General features: G+C 41.2%; 1 long non-coding RNA gene across 1 annotated transcript; it reads left to right on the top strand.

The window, feature by feature from the left end:
* The first annotated feature begins 8 nt into the window (after window positions 1-8).
* Window positions 9-21,115, top strand: LOC119054466 (uncharacterized). The gene is made up of 3 exons (XR_005083522.2): window positions 9-96; window positions 8,814-8,914; window positions 20,825-21,115. It is a non-coding gene; the product is annotated as an uncharacterized LOC119054466 (long non-coding RNA).
* The last annotated feature ends 617 nt before the right edge of the window (window positions 21,116-21,732 follow it).

Raw genomic sequence — 21,732 nt, 5'->3', positions numbered from 1 at the left:
TTCACTCCTGGAGCCAGTCAGCTGGATCTGAACAACAACACAGCACACAAAGCCGTGGTCCTTCAGACGTGGCCACAGAGTGTGATGTGATGTAGGGTGAGTGTGAAAGTGTATCTGAGTGGGAACTGTGTGAGCATATGCGTCAATTCTATTACCTCTCCACACAAATGATGGGCCCATAAGGCCCCGTGGAAAACCGGGTTTTCTGTAGTCCCAGTTCAGGTTCTGCACCACCAGGATGTCAGCAGGACTCAGTCCGCCATGGGCCTTGCTCAACGGGAAATGTTATTCCCAGGGGTCACTGGTTCTCATTTGCAGGAGGAAACACCTGTAGTCTCTTCAAGCCTCACTAAGCAACCTCCTCATTTTTTTAAATACTGCTTTTCGGTTTATTCCATTTTAAAACACAATAACCCCTCCCCTTGCCCCCAGCCACCACCCAAACGGCAAGGTTTAATCATGCTTAAATATGGGGGACACTGCTTCTGACCATCCATCTGCCCACGGAGAAAGGCCAACTCAAGAGAGTAAGGATAAGATACCCATGCTCTTTAACTGGAGCTGGTTACTCAGAAGGAACTTGCAGGCACATATGAACAGGTTCTCTCTCCCAGTGCTCACCCATTAGCATGAAGCTTCTCAAGGGAAAGTAATGGGGTTCATCATCGGTTAGTGTTTAGGGTGTTAGGCTATGGGCTTCTTCCCAGTTTGGAAGCTTTCTGCCACTGTGTATGTGAATTCCACATGCTCGGGCCCCAGTGACCCATAGTTTGGGATCAAGACCACCTGGAGAGAACCCCCTAGGGCAGGCCTTGCCGCTCCATCCCACAGCTGCTTCAGAGCCATCTTATACAACCTAGATTGAATAATGCCATTCTCTGGTTTAAAAAGCTTTCACCTACTGCCTTCACCCGCACAGCTGGAGACACATAGGGCCCCTCACAATCTAGCTCTTGTCTATCTTTCCAACCCCATCTTCTGACACCATCACCCCTCATCCCTGCCACTGGTCCCCAATGACTTCTAAGCTTCACTCTGCATACCCTGCCATCCCTGCCACTGGTCCCCAGTGACTTCTAAGCTTCACTCTGCGTACCCCGCCAGGCAATTCCCCACCCTTGACCTTGCTATCCTCTCTTGCCAGGTTCCTTAATCCCCCAGGTTCCTCACCTGAAAGTCACCTCTTCATTTTTCAAGATCTAGCTCAAATAGCAACTTTTTTGGTGAAAAATGTTCTGGCCCACCAAACCACCTGGCCCGGAAAAGATTAGTCCCTCTTTTCTTAGCTCTTGGAGCACTCTGTTCATTATTTGACAGCAAACTGATACATGACTCTCTATGTTCCTCAAGGAGGTCTCACCTGTCTCCCCAGTGCGTCACACAGGACATGGAGCATATGTGTCCCTCAATAAATGTTCGTTTAATGAAGTAATAGATTTAATAAATTACTGTTGCTACTGGGTTGGTTTGGGGGCAGGTCTTGAGAAATGCTGACCACATATATGACTCACTCAAAAACAGAGAAGTCTATCTCCTGGCAAAGTTCTGAGCCCTCACCCTAAAGCCTCTGGACTTCAGGACATGGAGGGCCCCATGCTGACAGCAGGCTGGCAGGTAGGCCTTCTCATCAGGCCCAGTGCCACACTGAGAAGGTTCCACTGGAAACAGACATTTCCTTCAGACCTGGCTCAGTCATAAGAGATGTTAGTCCCCATCAAGGCTCTCCCACTCACTGGCTGTGGCCCCTTAACCAAGCCAGGTAACTCTTCTGAGTCTCAGATTTCTTGTTTATAACGTGAAGAAGTTTTATAAAGTTATACGACTAGAGCCAGACCTTTAAATAACTACACTAATCGATATTTATTAAGTTGAAATCAGTGAATGCTGAATGTCAGCCGTGTTTATTACTGGTAATATAGGATCACTGATATTAAAACCTGGAGCAGGGCCAAGATGGAGGCATAGGTGGAAACACTATGTCTCCTCACACAACCAAAATTAAGGACAACAAAGATTTAGAAACAAAAACACAACCAGAACAGACAGAAAATTGAACTGCGTGGAAGTCCAACCACCATTCATACAGACAGATAAGAGGGGCGGAGTCGGCAGCCTGTGGAGAGGGGTTGCAGAAGGAAAAAGCAGTGGCTGGGAGAACCAGGCATGCAGGTGACCCAGGGCTAGCAGACCCTGGGCATGGGGAGGGAACAAGCAGACCCAGTAAGTTGTGCAAGGCCACTGGCTGATGCGGTCACACATTCACACTCAGATAAACCAGGGAAAAACAGGCAGCAAGATAGACCATGCAACGCAAGGCCCCAGCGATGGGAAATAAAGCCTAAAAGCACTGATTGAAAACACTTGTGGAGGCTGAGGTGTTGAGAGAGACTCCCAGCCTCACAGGAGAGTTTGTTGGAAAGACCCACAGGGTCCTAGAATGTATACAAGCCCACCCACCCAGGAACCAGAGCCAGAAGGGCCCAATTTGCTTGTGGGAAGAGGCAGAAGGGACTGAAATATGGGCACAGCAAGCACCCTTGTTCCCTCTCTGACTCCACCACCACATACAACATCACAACCCAGCAACAACTGGGTTGCCCTACCCTGGTGAACACCTAAGGCTCTGCCCCTCACTGCATAACAGGTGTGAACAAACCAAAACATTATTGCCCAAATGCAAGAACAAATCAAAGCCCCAGGGCCAATACTTTTATGCGACCAAGAGATAGCCAACCTATCAGATGACTAGTTCAAAACACTGGTGATCAGGATGCTCACAGAACTTGCTGATTTTGGTCGCAAATTAGAGGAACAAATGAAGGCTACACTAAGTGAAATTAAGGAAAATGCACAGGGAACCAACAGTGATGGGAAGAAAACTGAGGCTCAAATCAAGGGATTGGACCACAAGGAAGAAAGAAACAACCAAACAGAAAAGAATAAAGAAACAAGAATTCAAAAAAATGAGGACTAGCTTAGGAACCTCCAGGACATCTTTCAATGTTCCAACATCTGAATTATAGGGGTATCAGAAGGGGAAGAAAAAGAGCAACAAGTGGAAAACTTATTTGAACAAATAATAAAGGAGAACTTCTCCAATCTAGCAAAGGCAATAGACTTCCAGGAAATCCAGGAAGCTCTGAGAGTCCCAAAGAAGTTGGACCCAAGGAGGAACACACCAAGGCACACCATAATTACATTAGCCAAGATTGAAATGAAGGACAGAATCCTAGAATCAGCAAGAGATAAGGGGACAGTCACCTACAAATGAGTTCCCATCAGACTGTCAGCTGATTTCTCAAAAGAGACCTTGCCAGCCAGAAGGGGCTGTAAAGAAGTATTCCAAGTCATGAAATGCAAAGACCTACATCCAAGATTGCTCTATTCAACAAAGCTTTCATTTAGAAGGGCAAATAAAGTGCTTCTCAGATAAGGTCGAGTTCAAGGAGTTCATCATCACCAAGCTCTTTTATATGGAACATTAAAGGAACTTATCTAAGAAAAAGAAGATAAAAAAATATGAACAGGAAAGGACAGCAAACTCAGTTATTAACAACCACACCTAAAACAAAAGCAAACTAAGAAGACAGCTATAACAGGAATGGAGCCACAGAAATGGAGATCACATGGAGGGTTAGCAACAGTGGAGTGGGAGGAGGAGAGAGGGGGAGAAGGTACAGAGAATAAGTAACATAGACGGTAGGTAGAAAATAGACAGGAGGAGGGCAAGAGTAGTGTGGGAAATGTAGAAGCTAAAGAATTTATGATACATTAACATGAACTAAATGGGGGGAATGTGGGTGGGAGGGGGTGTGCAGGGTGGAGGGGAATGAAGGGGTGAAATGGGACAACTATAATGGCATAATTAATAAAATATATTATTTTGTTTAAACCTGGAGAAGATCAATAGGAGTTTATAGCCCCTGGGATAAATCCTTGTTTTCTGGAAAAATGGGAGGAAGAGAACAAACCCAGTGGTGCTCTGACAAATCAAATCTTGTAGAGTGGGGGAGAAAAAAAGTCAGTTGGCAAGTCCACCATGATGACGGCCATCTATAAACCCTGCCACTTCTGACAACCTCAAAGTTCAGGAAGCAGATTTCAGCTCAGTGCTTCCAACAAAGACCCTGGATCTCAATGACCACATGGACAGACATTTGGGGGAAAAGACTTGATCAAATGGCAAATATTTTCTGAAAAAACATTTTCTGTGACTCAGAATCAAAAGTCTAACTACATAGCATAGTTCAAAAGAGGACAAGGTGTGCATGTTTCTGCAATATCTCAAGAAACAGAGAAAAAGGGACTCCGTTAATGCCATACAGATGTCTCCAAATACAGTAGTGCTCGCATTTTTAAAACATTGGATGTACCAAAATTAAAGCTCCTAAAATAATTCAGTAAAGAGCACTGATCCATGTTCCAAAAAGAACTCTTAGCTTTTCAAAAAGGATTCACCACAGACTTTTTTTCTTCCTTCACTCTACAAATGTTTACTAAGTACCCATTATGTGTTATCAGCTGTATTAGTCCTTATTTTTCCCTTTTCATTTGGGTATTGACACTTTATTCATGGCACTTTATCACCATTGGTCAAAAAATAGTCCCTCTCTTACCTATTTATTCATTTATTCTTTTGTTCATTCGTCATGTATTCATTCATTCACTTTCCTCCCTACCTCCCATGCATACTCTTTTTCCTGTCTCCACTCACCCCTACCAGTCACCTAGTTCCAATTAAAGCAACTGTTCTCATCTGGTGGATGTTGATCCTTTCTTTGTAAATAAAACACATCTGTGGCCTGTTCTAGTAAAATGTGTATCGTTTTGCACACATGGATTTTTAATTGTTGTAAATGGTATAGTATGAGAGAGCTCATACTGTTTATCTCTTCACTGTGTTGTAAAATCCATCCGCATTGTTATGTATACATTTCATCTGTTACTTCTAAAGGCTTGAAAGTATTTTTTCACACTACCTTTTAGTCCCCTTACATGTCCTCACCCCAGCAATCACCTCACTGTTGTCCATGTCCATGAGTCCTTTTCCCTCAATTTTGCTCAATCTCTCCACCCCCTAGCTGTCATTCTGCTCTCCACCTATGAGTTTGTCCCCATTTTCTTTGTTAGTTCAGTTTGTTCATTAGATTCCACATATGAGTGAAATCATATGGTATTTATCTTTCTCTGACTGACTTATTTCACTTAGCATAAGGTTCTCTAGGTCCATCAATACTCTTGCAAAGGGCAAAATTTTCTTCTTTTTTATGGCCAAGTAGCATTCCATTGTGTAAATGTCCCATAGTTGTTTTAACCACTCATCTATTGATGGACACATAGGCCGCATAAGCATCACTATATTCATTACAATGTTATTTACAATCACCAAGATATGGAAGGCTTGAAAGTATTTTGTGGAAGGGAAGCACTGCCTTTTACTTAACCAGATTATTTCCAACTCTCCCTTCACAAAACAAGCATCTAAACATTCTGATATGTATCCTTGTACAGAGGCATGTGAAAATTTCTTGGGGTTATATGAACAGAGGTATATATTTGAGTTGGCTAAATACAACCAGGTTGCTCTCCAGGCTCCTGGCAGCAGTTCATGAGGCTTCCCTCACCAACAGACTGTTCATCATTCAGCTTTCTAATTTTTGCCAACCTAATAGATATAGTAATAGTTCACGGTGGTTTTATTTTACATTACTAGTAGTAATAAATTTGAGCATCTCTTCATATGCTTACTAACCTTCTGGATTTTCTCTTTTCCAAAATTCCTGTTCATTCCTTTGCCAATTTCTCTACTGGGCTTGCTGTGTTTTTCTTATTGGTCAGCAGAAATTTTTGTATAGTCTACATGTAAAATTCTACATAGTATCAGTTTTACTCAATGCAAATTTCTTCTTCTAATCTGTCATCTGTTAACTTGACTCATGCTGTCTTTTTTTAATAGATATACATATGCTATATATATAGGCCTGCCTTTGAACCCTATTTTATTTCATTGGTCTCATTGTCTGTTCTTGTACTAAACCCTTAGAGGTTTCATTATTATTTATTACAGTGCATCTTAAAATCTTAGAATAAATTTATCAGGTCCCTCAAAAATACCCAACTGAAACTTTGATTGGTTTTTATTTAACTTATTGATTGCTTTAAGGAGGGTTGATATCATCATAAGAGTAATTTGGCCCATCTGAACATGGGATAGCTCTCCATCTATTGAGATGATATTCTATTTCTCTATTATGGGTTTTAAATTTTTCTCCATGGAAGTCTAGTATATTCTTAGATAAATTAAGTCTTATTTACTTTATATTTTCTTTTGACATTGTAAATAGCACCTCAATTTTTATTGTATTTTCTAGTTGGTTATTGTTAGCATAGAACATTTCTAATATTTGAGTTTATCTTATTTTTGGAAAGCTTGTTGAACTTTCTTATTAGTTCTAGTAGTGTGTCTGTTTGTTATAATGGTCTTTCTAGGTAGATGATCATCTGTGCAGAAAACAATGGCAGTTTTATTTTTTCCCTTCCAATCTTACATCTCTATTTCTTTCTTTTCCTTACAGTTTTGCCCAGTCACCTAAAATGGTGATAGTGGTAATTTTGTCTTGTCCTTGTCTTGAAGATATGATGAAGATAAATACCTAATTTTTTAAAATATGAAATATGTAAGATTAAAACTGCTCATGAGCAGTCAAACAATAGAGGTAAAGAAAAAACACCTGGAAACATTATAATGCAATTTAATAACAACTAATAAAAAGGAAATTCTAAAGCTTTACTGAGAAAAATAGTCTATTAATAGCTGAGGAATAGAACCATATTGATAATATACTTCTTAATAGCAAAAGTTGGTGCAAACAGACAATGAGATATTTTTTAAGTATTGAAGTAAAGAACATTGAACCTATAATTTAAGTAAAGCCAAAATATCACTTAAATATTATAACATGATAAAAGTGTTCTTGGCCATACACTGTCTCACAGCAGACTTGGAGGAAGCACTCAAGTAAAAAAGGCAGTCTGGGAGGATTTCACAAAAATGTGGGAGCAAAAGGTGGTCAAATACCTGGATAAAGTTTCGTATAGAAATTTTCTTAAAGCTGAAAAAAGAGAAAATATATCTATAAGAACCAATTATAAAATGTATAGAAAATATCATTATTGATTGCACAATCCAAGGGATACCATTCATATTTTATTTTATTTTATTTTATTTGCGCATACATGTGATGTGTGGCCCCCAAAGAAATAAAAAAAATAAATTAAAATATAGTGATGTTTTTGTTTTATAAAGGGAAAAAGTATCTGTTGATAAATTTAAGAACTCAATAGGGAAAAATGAATGTAAGATGAGATGGGGGCAACTGCCACTTTGTTCTTAGAATAAGAACTGAAATAGAATGTTTAATGTTTAAACCAGCTAAAGAAAATGGATTTTTTTATGGAGAAACAGGAAAGGTGTAGTAAAAAAATATATATAGTGAATAGAAAATAGAAATGAGGTAACTGGATAAGTTTTAATAGTACAGTAACTATAATAAATATAAAAAGTTTAAGTTTACTAATTAAGAGATACAGATTCCTGGATTGAATTTAAATTTTTAAAAAGATCTAACAATATGTTGACTCTTAGATATAGTTACATAATTCTTGATTTCAAAACTAGGTAAGGTCAATACAAGAAAAAAAATTTAGGCCCATCTAATTTGTGAACATAGATTCAAAAATCCTAAAGAATATATTAGTTTGCTGAATTCAATGGTATATTAAAAAATAATACCTGATGATATAATAATAATAATAATAATAATAACAATGACAATACATTACAATAAAGTAAGATTTAACCCAAAAATAAAAGTATGGTTTATTCTTTGAAGTTTTATCAATTCACTGCATTAAATTGTAGGAGAAAAATTATGAAATTACCTCAAGCAATGTCTAAACACTTGGTAAAGTCCAACATCTATCTGTAATTTTAAAAAATAACCCTCAGAAAATTAGAGGACTAGAAGAAAACTTTCTAGCTTGGAAAAATTTATATACCAAAAATCTATAGTGATGTATATAATGGAGAAATTATAGATAAGTCCCCTGTAAGAACAGGTTGTTCTATTGCATTTATGCAATTAATTTCTAAACATTTTTCACACAATTTTCAGAAACATATTAAACACAAAAAATAAAACATACAGATTATATCATGTAGTTGTGCTAAATTCTGTTCTAGGATTTAGGAATACAGCAGTAATCAAACCCCAAAACTGTTAGCAATAGCTAGCCAAATATTTAATGTTGGATAGATAACAAAATCTATAGGACCTTTCAATGAATGGTTTATCATAAATGCAGATATGGACAGACTAGAGCATAGAAAAATTGATAGCCTACAGGTTGAACAACCACTAGACTATAAAGATTATTTCTGGCTCAGAAAGTCAGAGCAATTTTTAAAGTCAAGGATCTAGAGAAAGATTCTTGGCCAGAGAGGTAGGGTAGGAGAAAGGGGAAACAGGGATCCTGTGTGCACATACACATTTCCTTGGCAGATGGTCCACAGACTTCATTAGAATTCCAAAGTTAAGAACCACTGTTTTTATCATATCAAATTTTTACAGAGATTATATAAGATGTTTACAAATGCTTACAGCTAGAACAATAATGGGCCTCCAGTGATGTTGGTAGAGTATCAAACTCTGTTGCTGCCTATACACAGTCTCCCATGTTTCCTTCACACACTATGTCAGCTAAGCCCATTTCTCATCTCTCCAGCAAATGCATATCATTTCATTCTACCACAGAATTTGCCTCTGGACAAGGCAGCAGGGCACAGTGAAGAGGTTACTTAGAGTCAGAGAACCTGGTTTGGAATCTGGCTGCACTGCTAACAATGTGATCTTGGGTAAGTTGTTTAAACTCTTCTACTTTTAGTTTCCTCCCTTTCCAAATCAAAATAATAATAATAATAATAATAATAATAATAATAATAATAATAAATTGTTGCAATAGTCTGTTGTAGAGTCCTCTACATACAATAATTTTCATTGTTTCATTACAATTAAGAAACTACCTAACTAAATTCCCTTCCATGTTTTTGTTCTCAAAATTCATGCACAAGGGCCCCTACCCCTTCAAGCTTTGTCAGTTTGTACTTTTCCAAGAGAAGTGTAGGTCTCAATGCCCATGTCAAAGAAGTGGCAGGATCCTGACCATGACTCATCATCCCCAGGTTCCAACCACCATCTGTGAATATGGCTAACAGCTGCATGGCAGGTCCTAATCTAGGAATGAGCTTAATGGTTGGGATTTCCAGCATTATTGTACCTTCCATAGAAGTCATGACCAGGAACAATTAAAAAGGAAGCCACATTTATTCTGATGAAATAGAGATTGCACAGACTCAGGCCAGAGTGGCCTGGATGGGCATCAGTGTTCAGAAGCTAGGGTTTTACTGTGTGTGCCAGCCTAGCCTCTGTGGCCAGCAGGAGGATGCCCAGCTGTCTTTATGGCAACCTTTGAATGCTGTCTGATACTAGACAAACAAAGTCTCGTCCCACTGACCACCTCTCTTTAACACAGGCAGCTGGAAATCATCCATGCCCCTACTTGGCTAATGAGAAAACCAATGACCAGGTGTCTTTAATTATTATCTATGGCCTAAAACTGCCATAAATAATTCTTGAAAATAGTTAAAAAATACTTAGTTGCCATAGTAACTTTTGATGCCCTTGTCACCATGGAGTTTTGGAAAACAGCCTTTGCAAAAGAAAATGTCTCTAAGCTATTTACCCACCATGTGGTCCTTCTATGGCAAGAGACAAAGAGAGTTTTAAGTTTGTTTTGTTGCTTGGTGTTCTAATTTTGCTTTTTTTGCTCTCCCATTCTTTGGCACCGCACCCTGAAAGGTAGTCTTAATTTGATAGTTTTACCTTCATGCCACCAATAGCAGCTTCCCCCACAGCCTGCGCAGTCGATGTTCACCTTTGACGAGTATATTCCATGATACAGCTACAAATGCTCTGTGCTGGGAATTGACTGAGATGTTAGCGATCCCGAGGTGAGGAAGACACAATCCTGGTATGAAGAATCTGGGGTGTTTTTTGATCAATGGAAAGCCCCACAGGAATTTCTAGAGAGTAGTTCCTATTTATATTATATAAGATAATTATTATAGGTATTCCTGAACCTTATTCTCAAAAAATCTGAATCAGTAGGTCTAAATAATCAATGATGTGATTATTTTTAGTAAAAAATTTAGAAAAATAAACAATTCAGGTGACATAACTTTGAGGTTCATGAAGCACTAACCTAGGCAATCAAAAACTAGGCATTCCTTTTTTCTCAGTATCTCCTTTTCTGTTCATCCTCTTTAAACTCATGTCCATTGGAATGCCCCTAGAAAGCCATGATTAAGAGGAAAAATAATCTCCGGCTTAAGTGTAGCATGGAAGTCTAGCTAAGCACATAACCGTTTTTCTCCCACTTATAGGAGAGAGCTTGGCACCATGAATGATCTGTATCCAGATACAATCCTTTTCTGCTAGTCTCCCCTCTCCATGCCCTAGACAAGGAATAGTGATCAGGGACTCTGTGACCTCACACCCACTCTGCATGCCCATGACTCAGACCATTCAGCCTCAGTGCTTCTCTGTGTAGCATTAAAAGACCCCCAAAAGATTAGAGCCACCAAAATAATAGATATCAGGGATGCTGTTGGCCTCTATTCTACTTGACCTACAAGCTCTAAGGAATAAAGTGAAGAGAGTTTGTCCAATGATCGAGGTGATTCATGTCAACCATCCTTCCTTCTGAAAATACAACAAAGAGCCTCCACCTCTCTTCCTCTCCCTGAAACACGAAGCCCTCAGTGACTCAGGATTTTCACCAGGTGTAGTTCATGATTTTCCAAACACTGCGGAAACAGGAGTTTCAAAAAGTCAAAGTCCATTTCCTTATTAATCAAAGGTTTAGTTTACTGCAAAACGGGAAAGGCTCTAGCACGTCAAGACAAGTCTATTTGCATGTGTGGCATGCTCCTGGGCAGTTTGCATTCACGGGTGGAGCTGATGGGTGCACAGCTGTGCTGTTTTTTTGAACCACCACTTCTCTAATTTAATGGGAGAGCAACTTGAATGAATGAGTGAGGAGATGGAGAAGATGAAAAGGAGATTGAAATATAAGTGGAGGATGAGTGGAGGCAAGAAGGGGAGAAAGACCTTTCAGAATTTTAGACATGTTGAAGGTTCAAAGAGAAAAAAATCTGCCTCTGAAGACAAAGCAGTTAATTCAATCAAGCAATAAATCTATGTGACATATATGTGACCACAGTAACACCAGAGAGAGCCTAGTAGGCTAAGGCTGGCCTCAGTGAGCCCAGAGACAAAGTCAGACACTGACAGTCAATCAGTACCTGAGTACCTGTGATCTCCTGGTCCAGGCACTGACTTAGCCACCAAAATATATAATGCCCAGTACATAGTAAAGACTCTGTAAGTGGTAGACATTATTGTTGTTATCATTATCATTATTAATAATGAATAACACATCCATTTTCTGTTGGTCCAAACTTTTTGTAAGTTTTTCAATATAGGCAGGAAATTTAGCTAGGTTTTCTAGGGAAATGTTGCATGAGCCCCAAGGAAAAGCAGAACTTGGCCAAATGTTGCACAAGAATCTTACTCTCTTTTCTTTTCTGGAAGGAAAAGCCACTGGAAAGAAAATCCAGCCACTGGATTCATAGAATCTAGGGCCTCTGCTGGCCACAACCCCTCCCTTCCAACCATCCTATGGGCCTGCTAGCAGAGTTGTGTCTGAGGCCTCTGCCATTTCCAAGGATCAGAAGCAGGCTGAGCCTTCACTGTATTCCATTCAGAAAACATACACAACAGGGAGTCATTGGAAGGTTTTAACTGAGGAGCACCAACATCAGAGTCATGCTTCTCTTAAACGTGGCTTTGGCAACAGCATGGAGCTATATTGGAGTTAGGAGAAAGAGGAGGTAAAGAGTCTTTCTAAAAATTGCCTCAGTAAGAATTAACTAGGATTGAACTTCAAGTGGTGACCATAGATGACCAAGCCACCTGGCTATTATTGTGTTCCATTAAGAAGGCATAGTGACTTTTTGTTCTCAGAATGTATTCAAGAAATGTTTGTTGAAAGAAAAAGTGAATGAGTCTGCAGTGAGCCCTTCATTTTAGAGACTGGAAATCAGGATCAGACAGATATAATTACTTGTGCATGGTCATCTAGCTAGGCCAGGACAGCGATGGGCTTAGAACCTAGCCCCCTGACTCCCTGTTCCAGTGAGTTGCAAGCTTTATCACATATCAGAATTAGTACTCCAAGAATTTCTGTCTTGGTAGCTCTGGATGGGGCTGGAGAATCTGCTTGTCTAACACGTTCTGAGGTGATGCAGATACCACTGGTCCAGGGATCACATTTGAGAATGCCTGCCTTACCCGGTTCTCCCCCTACCACACCTGGCCTTCATTTTCAGGAAGCAGAGCCTGGCTTGTCTCTTTTATCCCTCATTGCTAGGCTCTGAAGTTTGGGGAGAATAAATACTTCAGCCTACTCCAGCTTGTGCAATGTTATATAGCTGGGTGACTGATCAACAATGCCTGGCTTTGATCCTGCTTCAATCAACTTTGGACATGTTATTTATCTAATCTGGGTTCATATATTATAAAATTTTTGTAAGGATTAGATTTGTTAATATATACTAAATACTACAACAGTGCCAGAAAATAGTAAGCATCTTAAAGGGATAGCTTTTACTATTATGATATCACAGATGGGCTCATGCCTGTATCTCAGGGAAGTCCTGTGGTACTGCCTGGACCAGAGAGGCATGAGAACAGGTAACAGAGTGATGATAGATTACATGATATAGTCACCTAGATGCATAAATGAGTACACAGATTGTTAGAACAGAGAGATTGCTATGGGCTGGCACTATCCTGATCTCTCCAGGATTCCTCCAAGACCACGTTATCATGGCACTCTCCTGTTATTTCTCAGGAGCCAGGTTAATAAATCAGTTTATAAATGACAGTGAATCACATAACCAAATCTAGGCAGCTATATGCTCCAACCTGTCAAAGGCTGTGATGCCAGTTTGGACTGATTAGATTGACCAAAGCAAATGACAGACCTCAAACTTTTGACCACCTGCTCCAGTCCAGCCCCTAAAAAGCCTTCAGGCAACATAGCAGCTAACTAAATCTCAGTCCCCATGGATGCCTGAGAAGTACATGCTAGAACCGAGAAGTACCTGAGTGTGTGTCCCTGGACACTGGCCACCTAGAGAATTGTATATCTGGAGATCTTCCATTTTAGCCCTAAATCTTGGATGCACCATCAGACTCCTAGAATAATTTCCTCATTAGTCACTCCCATCTTTGGGGGACAGCTGAGAAGCATTGCAGAAAGAAGCACATTCATAAAATTATTGATTTCGCAAAAATGTCACTGAGAGCCTGTGAGGTGCCTGGTCCCCATTGGACCCTTCCTCCTGGAAGCTGTCTCAATAGTTCTCAATGCCCCCAGCTCAGGGAATGTCTGGATAGTGAGGCCATGAGTGTCTAAGAGAGAAGGCTGAGCAACCCAGACATAATGGAGAATCTCTCCAGGAGCTGGGGCAGGGGGGGAAGGGGGGAGAGGGACAGTTCTCAAACAGAACCAGGAAATACGGAAGGAATCAGTCTGGCCAGGTGGTTTGGGACGTGGTTCCCAGCAACCACTCCTCCCATCTTCCAGGGGCCCATGGCTTCACTGCAGGTGCAGTCAGGATGTGTGCCAGGGGAGGATGGCTTGGGATCCCCAGTGACTTCCTGCCTGGACAAACACGCCTGCAGCTCTGGTGGACTGTCAGCTCCACTGGGCCCCTCAGGCAGCACACACTAGTCCATTGTTCCTCCTGCGCTGGCACTAGCCCCGCCAGTGCTCTTGCTCCCTATCCCTGCCCCTAACGACCCCCACAAAGCCTCACCTGGTTTGCACATACTGAGGTCCTAGTGCTGCCACCCCAGTGGGAGCCAGAGTCAGGATGCTCACCAAGTCCCTTTCCTATTTTGGGGACATTCCTTCAAGCAGGAACCAACACAGCATGTCGTGGAAAGGACATTCTATTAACAAAGATTTTTAATTCATTTCTGCCATCAGAATCCTTTTTTAAAAAACTAATTATTAAGTAGATACCCCAAAACACAGAACAGATAGAAGAGGACCAACTCCAGTGAAAACAGGGCAGGGCACACAGGCTCTCTTTGAAGTCTCTGGCCCTCTATCCAGACAGCCCCATGAGCTTCTTCAGACAATACCCATTGTTAGAAATACTCTGCCCATGACATTCCTAGTTCAAGTCATCTTGCAGACTACTGTTTTCTAGACAGACTATGCCTGTCTTCTTTCAGTCTGGCTCAGACCTGATGCTGCTATTACAGGGTCCAGTTTTGGTCACTCTGCCCTTCACCTCCCTCCCTACCTGCTGCCCAGGGTGGTGGCAGGTGGCCTTCAAGTGGCAACTTGTACCTGGGACTTGAGAGCAATTCAGAGCCAAGTCTATCCTTCAAAAGAGTTGAACTTCTGCACAAGCAGATTGTCTCAGTGGCAAGGGACAGAGTTGGGGCTTCTGGTAAATGTGACTTTAGAAATGGCCCCTTCTGTTATATGTAACTTCTTAAAGCTGCCTTGGCACTAGATGCTATTCTAAAAACCAGAGCATGCTGAATTCTGGGGTGACCAGTAGTTACAGAAGACCCACTGAGCTCCCCTGAGGCAGTGCCAGGGCCCCCTCCGCCCTCCCAGGTGTCTTCCAAATCAAGCATGCCTTTCCAGCCAAGTCCACTCATACACTCCTATCCTGCTGCAGTTCCAGCAGGTATGGCAGAAAAGTGATCACTAATTAAGATGGGAAAACTTGCTGCTCCCTTATCCTTTGCTAAAAGCTACTGTGCTTTTTAATTACATCTGAGATTCTGTTGACTTTCCCTGAAAATCAAGACAAATGCAAACCACACGCCACCACAATGCCCACTGCTCAGGCTCCGCCCCGCCCCACACACTGTCCTCCCCACACTTGTCTGCCTCCCCACTTCCCAGGATCCTTCAGAGCCTTGCCCAAGACCCACATCTTCAATGCAGCTACTTCTCCTACTACTTTTAAAGCGTTGATGATTCCATCCTCATTTTTTGATAATTAATCACATTCTGCTTGAATTTTCAATGAACGTGTCAGTGTTTTTGTTATTTCTGTAACTCCATTGTTAGTTTCCTGTAGGCAGGACCAAACCTTCCTACACTTCCCCCATGGTGTCCAGTTTTATTCTGTGATTTGCAAATGGCTAGTGTTCAATTAGCATAGGTTGACTTAATGCCACTGGCCAGTATTCCACATGTCTGTCAAATACACAGGCACTCTTTGAATATTGCTGTTATAGATCTATTTCATCCAAAGAAAAGCTAGGGCTGAGAAAGAACACACATTTTAGTCCCATAATTTTTTAGTTCATTTAATATTTTTCCTAAGCAAACATTCATGAGTGTAGTCTGTATAAACACACATCTTCTATCTCTCAATACCCACCCTTCCCACCTCCAATGCACTTTCCAAAATGCAAATCTGTCATTTTCTTTCACTGTTTTAAACCCTTCAGAGGCTTCCAATTGCCCTTAGGCCCTGGTCCAAATTCTTCATCTAACCTCCTTGGTGCTGGGGGATCTGGTTTTGCCACCTCTCTAACCTCATCTTGTCCCCTTCACTACACTCTAGGGTCCCACATATTCAATTTGCAGTTCTTGAAACTTCTATACCAGGCTATCTCTCAACTCCAGGACTCACATAAGCTCTTTCTCTGTCTAGAATGTTCTTCCCACTCTTTCTTCCTTCCCCTGCATCCCTTCATTTGGCTCATTCCAGTTCAACTGTTAGTTTTCCGATTAAACCGCTCATCCCCAGAGAGCTTACCTGATCTCCAGAGGTAAGAGCAGGGAAATGTCACAGCATCTTTTCTGTGTCTCCTCTTCACTAAGTGCCTTCTCACCTGTTTCTGTTCTCTCTGAGATCCCGAGGTTGGGGACAGTGTCTCCCTTGTTCACTGATGCATCCCCAGTACCAAGAATAGTGCTAGCTGAGTAGAACTGAGATGTCCCCACATTTCAGCCAATGTTCATGACATCTCTCCCACATGCAATGCTTCAGGCCATGGAGACATTACCCTTCAAGTGAGTACTTTGAGACTACTGTTTTTGAGATAAAATGTACAATTAAAGAAAACAATAACATATCCAGATGTGTATTATAAAGATGAACACCTGAAACTTATATATTATTATTAACAAATGTCACTCCAATAAATTTAATTTTAAAAAGTAAAAAAATACTGTGCAGAAGAGTTCCATGGCCTCTAATTCAATCCAATTCAGCTCAACAAATCAAATCACTTCCCCTACCACAACCTTATTCTGTGCCTCTGCCCTGTCCACCAGCCTCACTTGTGGTCTGTGGCTTTTGGGGCATAAGAGGAAGGAAGGGGGAGTTATGACCACGACATAACCACCACCAATTGTACTATTACCCAGTGTGTTGTGGCCACTTGAAGAAAACCTACCCTTCCTACTGGAAGACAAGGTTCTGACACTGCTGAGGGTCTGTGGATCTGAGACAGCTTCTGTCAATCTACAAGTGACCAGAGATGGTTTTAGTGGGTACAGACTAGCCAACCACTTATGGAGTGTGGTTTCAGAGGGCACCCCTGCCCTCCGTCCATATTTCCATACCTCCTGACCAACCTGTTCCTATTAGACCTGGCTCCTTTCACTGAAAGCAGTGCTCCTCAAACTGCAGTGTGCGTCCAAGTCCACTGGAAGACAATAAAACAGATTGCTGGGCCCCACCCCCCGAGATTTTTATTCAGTAGGTCTGATTCAGGGCCCCAAAATTTGCATTCCTGAGTTCCCAGGCAATGTTGATGCTGCTAGCCCCAGGGACCACACACTGAGAGCCTCTCACTTAAACTAGAAATGGATTTCAGCCCTGCTCATGCCTGAGTCACCTTCGGAGCTGGGGAGCTTTTGAACAGCACAGAGTTTGAGTGCATGCTGGGCTTCCCTGTTCATCAGTGTACCACCCGTGATGCTGATGCACAGGGAAGGCTGAGAACCACGTGTAGGTGTTTATGCCTATTTAGGAGTGTTAGTCCTTCTGAAGGGCTGACACTCTGAAGTGAAATCAGTGATTTACATGCTAGTATGAATGAGTTCCCAAGCTTTTCTGAGAGATTCTAGTGGAGGGAAAAGGCATAGGTACTGAAGACCCTAGACAGAGGGACAGATATGGAGAAGGCACACCAAGGGGAGGGAAACTGAGGCAGTCAAAACCCTCTTTACTTGCCTTACCAAGGGAGGGTGAAAGCTTTTTGCAGGAGGAACCCTTGATGCTACGATTGCAGCCAGTTCCTCGGGCTCTCGCTACCTCTGGTTCTGCTTCTAAGTCTCATTGACTGTGGCCGAGACTGTCAAAATGGACAACATGGAAACACAGATAGTCAGGTTGTCTGACTGAGACCTAGATCCCCGACCTCACATGCCCCTCATTGTCCACAGAGATACTGGAGAGAGAGCACTTCCACATGGATTTGGTCCTCGGCATTTCCCTTGTGCATAGGATGTGAGTGGAACTTTAAATCCCACTTACTTTACAGGGAGAAATGACATATCTCTTTAGGTGAGTATATTCAGTCACACATTTATGACACTGCCTTTAACCCCAGTTGAAGTGAGTGGTGGGCAGAGAGGGCAACATTTTTCTCATTTCTTCTCCCAATGCCAACTTTTATATAGTTCTCACTGCCTCTTGAAAATAGCTTAGCTTAGCTCTTTTATAGCTTGAAGCCAGCCCAGTCTTCTAAGGAATAGCTCTTGTCCCTGGCACAGCAAGCTCTAAGAAAAAACTTTACATTCAATAGAGTTTCCACTTTCAAACTATAGCATCTGCAGCCCAAAGTAGAGCCTGGCTAAACTGAGAGCGAGTCCTCCAGCCATCAGCTGAGGAAGAGGCTGGAGGATACAAGGTCTTCTTGCTCCCCAGCTGAAGATGAGAGCTGGGTGGGAGTGGGGCATGAGGGTGTTTGTAAAATGTGCTCCCCTTAATCCTGTGGTGTCCTGAGGATGGCTGAACACAGGCCTTCTTCCTGACCTGCAGAAAGGATAGGAGACCTTGCACTGTGGAAAGAGCTGGGAGGGGGCAGGGGAGAGATAGTACAGATGCCATCAGCTGCTGGGGAGACCAAACAGAGGTATTTGCAGAAAAAAAAGCCCTGAGAAGCAGGAGGCCTGGGCTCCCTGTAACTGGCTGAGCAACCTCAGAAAAGTAGCACCTCCCCTCTGGGCCTCAATTTCCTCATGTATAAACTGAGGAGGTTGGACCAAATAATTCTTGTGTTTTACCTATGATTCCACAGTTATGTGGAACTGAACTGTTACTGAGTCACTTACTTTAAAATACACACAATAAGTAAGCAGTTGTTACAACTGTGTTAAACTTGAAAGGTTATTTCATCTGTAGTACTAGATTTAATTTACAAGTTACAAGAACTTCAGAACCCTCCAAAGAAATCTCTCTCTCTCTCTCTCTCTCATTCCTGTTAAATGATGAAGGTTTTCTGAACAAGGTGCTGTACAAGCAGATTAAATTTATGAATTTTCACATGACTTTAACATCACTTAAAGGAGAAATTATATATGATCCTTAAAGCCCTTAATCCCAAATATTCATATGTTATATAAAAGTGAGGAAAAAATCAAGAACAAAGGAAGCCTTCTTCTAAGAGGTAGAATTGAACCTGTCCTCCCCTTGAGTGTAAATTCAGTAACTAACTTCTATTACACAGAGCATATAAAGGAGGGACATGACTATCATAGAGAATCTTGGAAGACACCTTAACCAAGAAATGAAGGTCAACATGACCAGTGAAAAATCATGTAATGCCACACATTCCTGATGTTATACTGTGAGAAGGGCATGCCACCTCTGTGACATTCTTTCCCCCAAATCCAAACCCCAGTGTGGTAACAACAAAAAGCCATCAAACCCAAATTCAGGGACATCCTACAAAACACCTAACCTATACTCTTCCAAGTTGTCAAAGATATCAAAGCAAGGAAAGAATGAGAACTTGTCACAGATGGGAGGAAGCTGAGGTAAGATAGCTGCATGCAACGGGGTGTCCTGTATAGAATCTTGGAACAGAAAAAAGACACTAATGGAAAAAAAACTGGTAAAGTCCAAATGGAGTATATAATCTGGTTAATAATACTATACTAATGTTAATTTCCTAGCCTTGATAAAGGTGCTATAGTTACTTAAGGTCTTAACATATGGAGAAGCTGGGTGAAGGGTATCCAGGAATTCTGTGTACTTTATTTTTGCAACACTTTCATAAATCTAAAATTACTTCAAAATAAAAAGCTAAAAGATAAAGGACTGTGCATGGGGTGGACAAAGTCATTAATATTGAAAATGTGTCAACTAGTAATGAATATGGCATTACTCTTCGAATGTATTTTTTCAGATGTAAGTTTTAAAATGTGTACATCATTAAACCTGAATTAAATGTCAAAAAAACATGGCATCACTATCTTTGTTTTCATATGCACTGAATTACATTATAACCTCCATGAGAGATTTTCTGTCTTGTTCATAACTATATCCCTATCAGCTAACTCAGTACGAGTATGTGTTGAGGGAATGAATGAATGAATGAATGAATGGTGCTGTTCTGGGCTTTGCACACAGATAATTAGATAAACTCAGTCCCTGATTCTTGGATTTTATAATCTAATAAGATATATTTAAATATATTATATATCAAATTTATATTTTAGTATGTATCATTTATATATAAGTCTAAGAAATCTAAGATCAATATTTAAAATCTAAGAATATGTATATAAAATGTACATACATAAAACTAGAGAGAGCACAATAACAATATTAAGCAAATCTGGGGAAAATGAATTTACGTCGGTAGGAATTTTTGCCTACTTTTGTTCACTGCCATATCCTCAGTGCCTACAATAGGTTTGGCATTAGCTGACACCCAACAAATATTTGTTCAATGGATAAATGAATCAGCCTCATGTACAAGCCAAGAGGATGCCTTCCAGTTCCTTTCAGGTGAGTGTGTGGGAAGAGTGGGGCTGCTGCAGAGAAGTTCTCAGTCTCCCAGCCCGAAGGCAAGTTGGCATGTGCTGTGTTTGTGCTAAATGTTCCCCTGAGATGCCTTAGAGATCTTCCCCCTCTGCCTCCCATGGCCTTCCAGAATCCCCACCGTGCACAAAGGTCTGACTGTGTTTTTATCCAACGACAAAAAAGAAACACCACAACGGAAATGTCTCCACACACTCATTTCCACATTGAAATTTGTGTTGACTTGGTGAAGAAATTCAACGGAACTGAACGCCCCTCTGCAAAGTGGAACCTGACCTGAGAGCCCCCAAGCAAAAATTTTAGAATGAATCCCTTTACTCTTCTGAATTACCAAATAAACCTCTGTCCAGAGAAGGGCTTCTCTGGTGGGGTCCCCAAGCAGTATTGCTGTCCACCTTCCTATGAGCTTTTAATTGGAGCGTGACTCTGGACACAGCGTGGATAATTTCCCTGCTTCAGAAACCCTCAAAGTCTAGCCTCAAGTTACAAAGATGAAACACAACTGTGTACATAGAAATATGTCTCGGAAGCCAAAGGTAATTAACTCTGCTCTTTTTATGCTTTAGAACTACAGCCTCAAAATTTTCTATTGTTCTCTTCCAGGGACTCCTGTTATTATGGACTAAAACGGAAATGAAGCCTCCTCTCTTCGCCAGTGCTCTATCATTAAAGGGGAAAAGGGAAATGATTTTAGTGGGCTAAAGTCTCCTTTCACCTGCATTGTTACCATTGTTATTCATGGGAAAAATGAAGAGAGAGCTCAGTGGAGAATTTAACTCTGGGACAGACCCAACAGCTGCAGAGGAGGCGATTTGAGAAGCACCCAACATTCCATCCAATCAAAACTAACTTTCTTTCTCTCCCACCACAGCTAATAAAGTTGTCAGCATTAATTTTTAGCAAGTCACTTCTAACTCTTTGTGGATGGGTACCATAACCCTGCTTCTTTTTTTTTTTTAATTACTCTATTGTTGTTCAATTACAGTTGTCTGAATTTTTTTCCCACTACTCCCCCCACCCCAGCCAAATCCACTGCTTGCCTCCACTGCTTCTTTAATTCACCCTGTTCCCATGCCCCTGAACAGTGCTGGGCATGTTGTAGGTGTCTAACCTACATATCTGTAGTCTGTAGGTTAATAATAAGTATCTGTAGTCTGATTTATTTATTTTTCTTTTCTTGTATTGATTTTATATAGGGAGGGAAAGAAACATCAATGGAGAGAGAAACATCAATTAGTTGCCTCTTGCACACTCCCCAAATTGGGACCAAACCCGAAATCTAGGCATGTGCCCCTACTAGAAATCAAACCTGCAACCATTCCGTTTGCAGGAAGAGGTCCAACAAACTGAGCCACACCAGCCAGGGCTGTAATCTGACTTATTGAGGCACCTCTCCTGCAGTCAGGGTCAGCTACTGGCAACTGTGATGGACACTGAGACGCCAGAACAGTAAAAATCCAGAGAGTGTGAAGAGATTATCCAGCTGAACTATAAAATAAAGATGACCCTCT

The sequence above is a fragment of the Artibeus jamaicensis genome, unplaced genomic scaffold (assembly GCF_021234435.1).
Source record: "Artibeus jamaicensis isolate MK-2021 breed Jamaican fruit bat unplaced genomic scaffold, CSHL_Jam_final contig_585, whole genome shotgun sequence".
Classification (NCBI taxonomy): domain Eukaryota; kingdom Metazoa; phylum Chordata; class Mammalia; order Chiroptera; family Phyllostomidae; genus Artibeus; species Artibeus jamaicensis.
The sequence above is the reverse complement of the archived record's forward strand: the minus strand, read 5'-3'. Positions and strand labels throughout refer to the sequence as shown.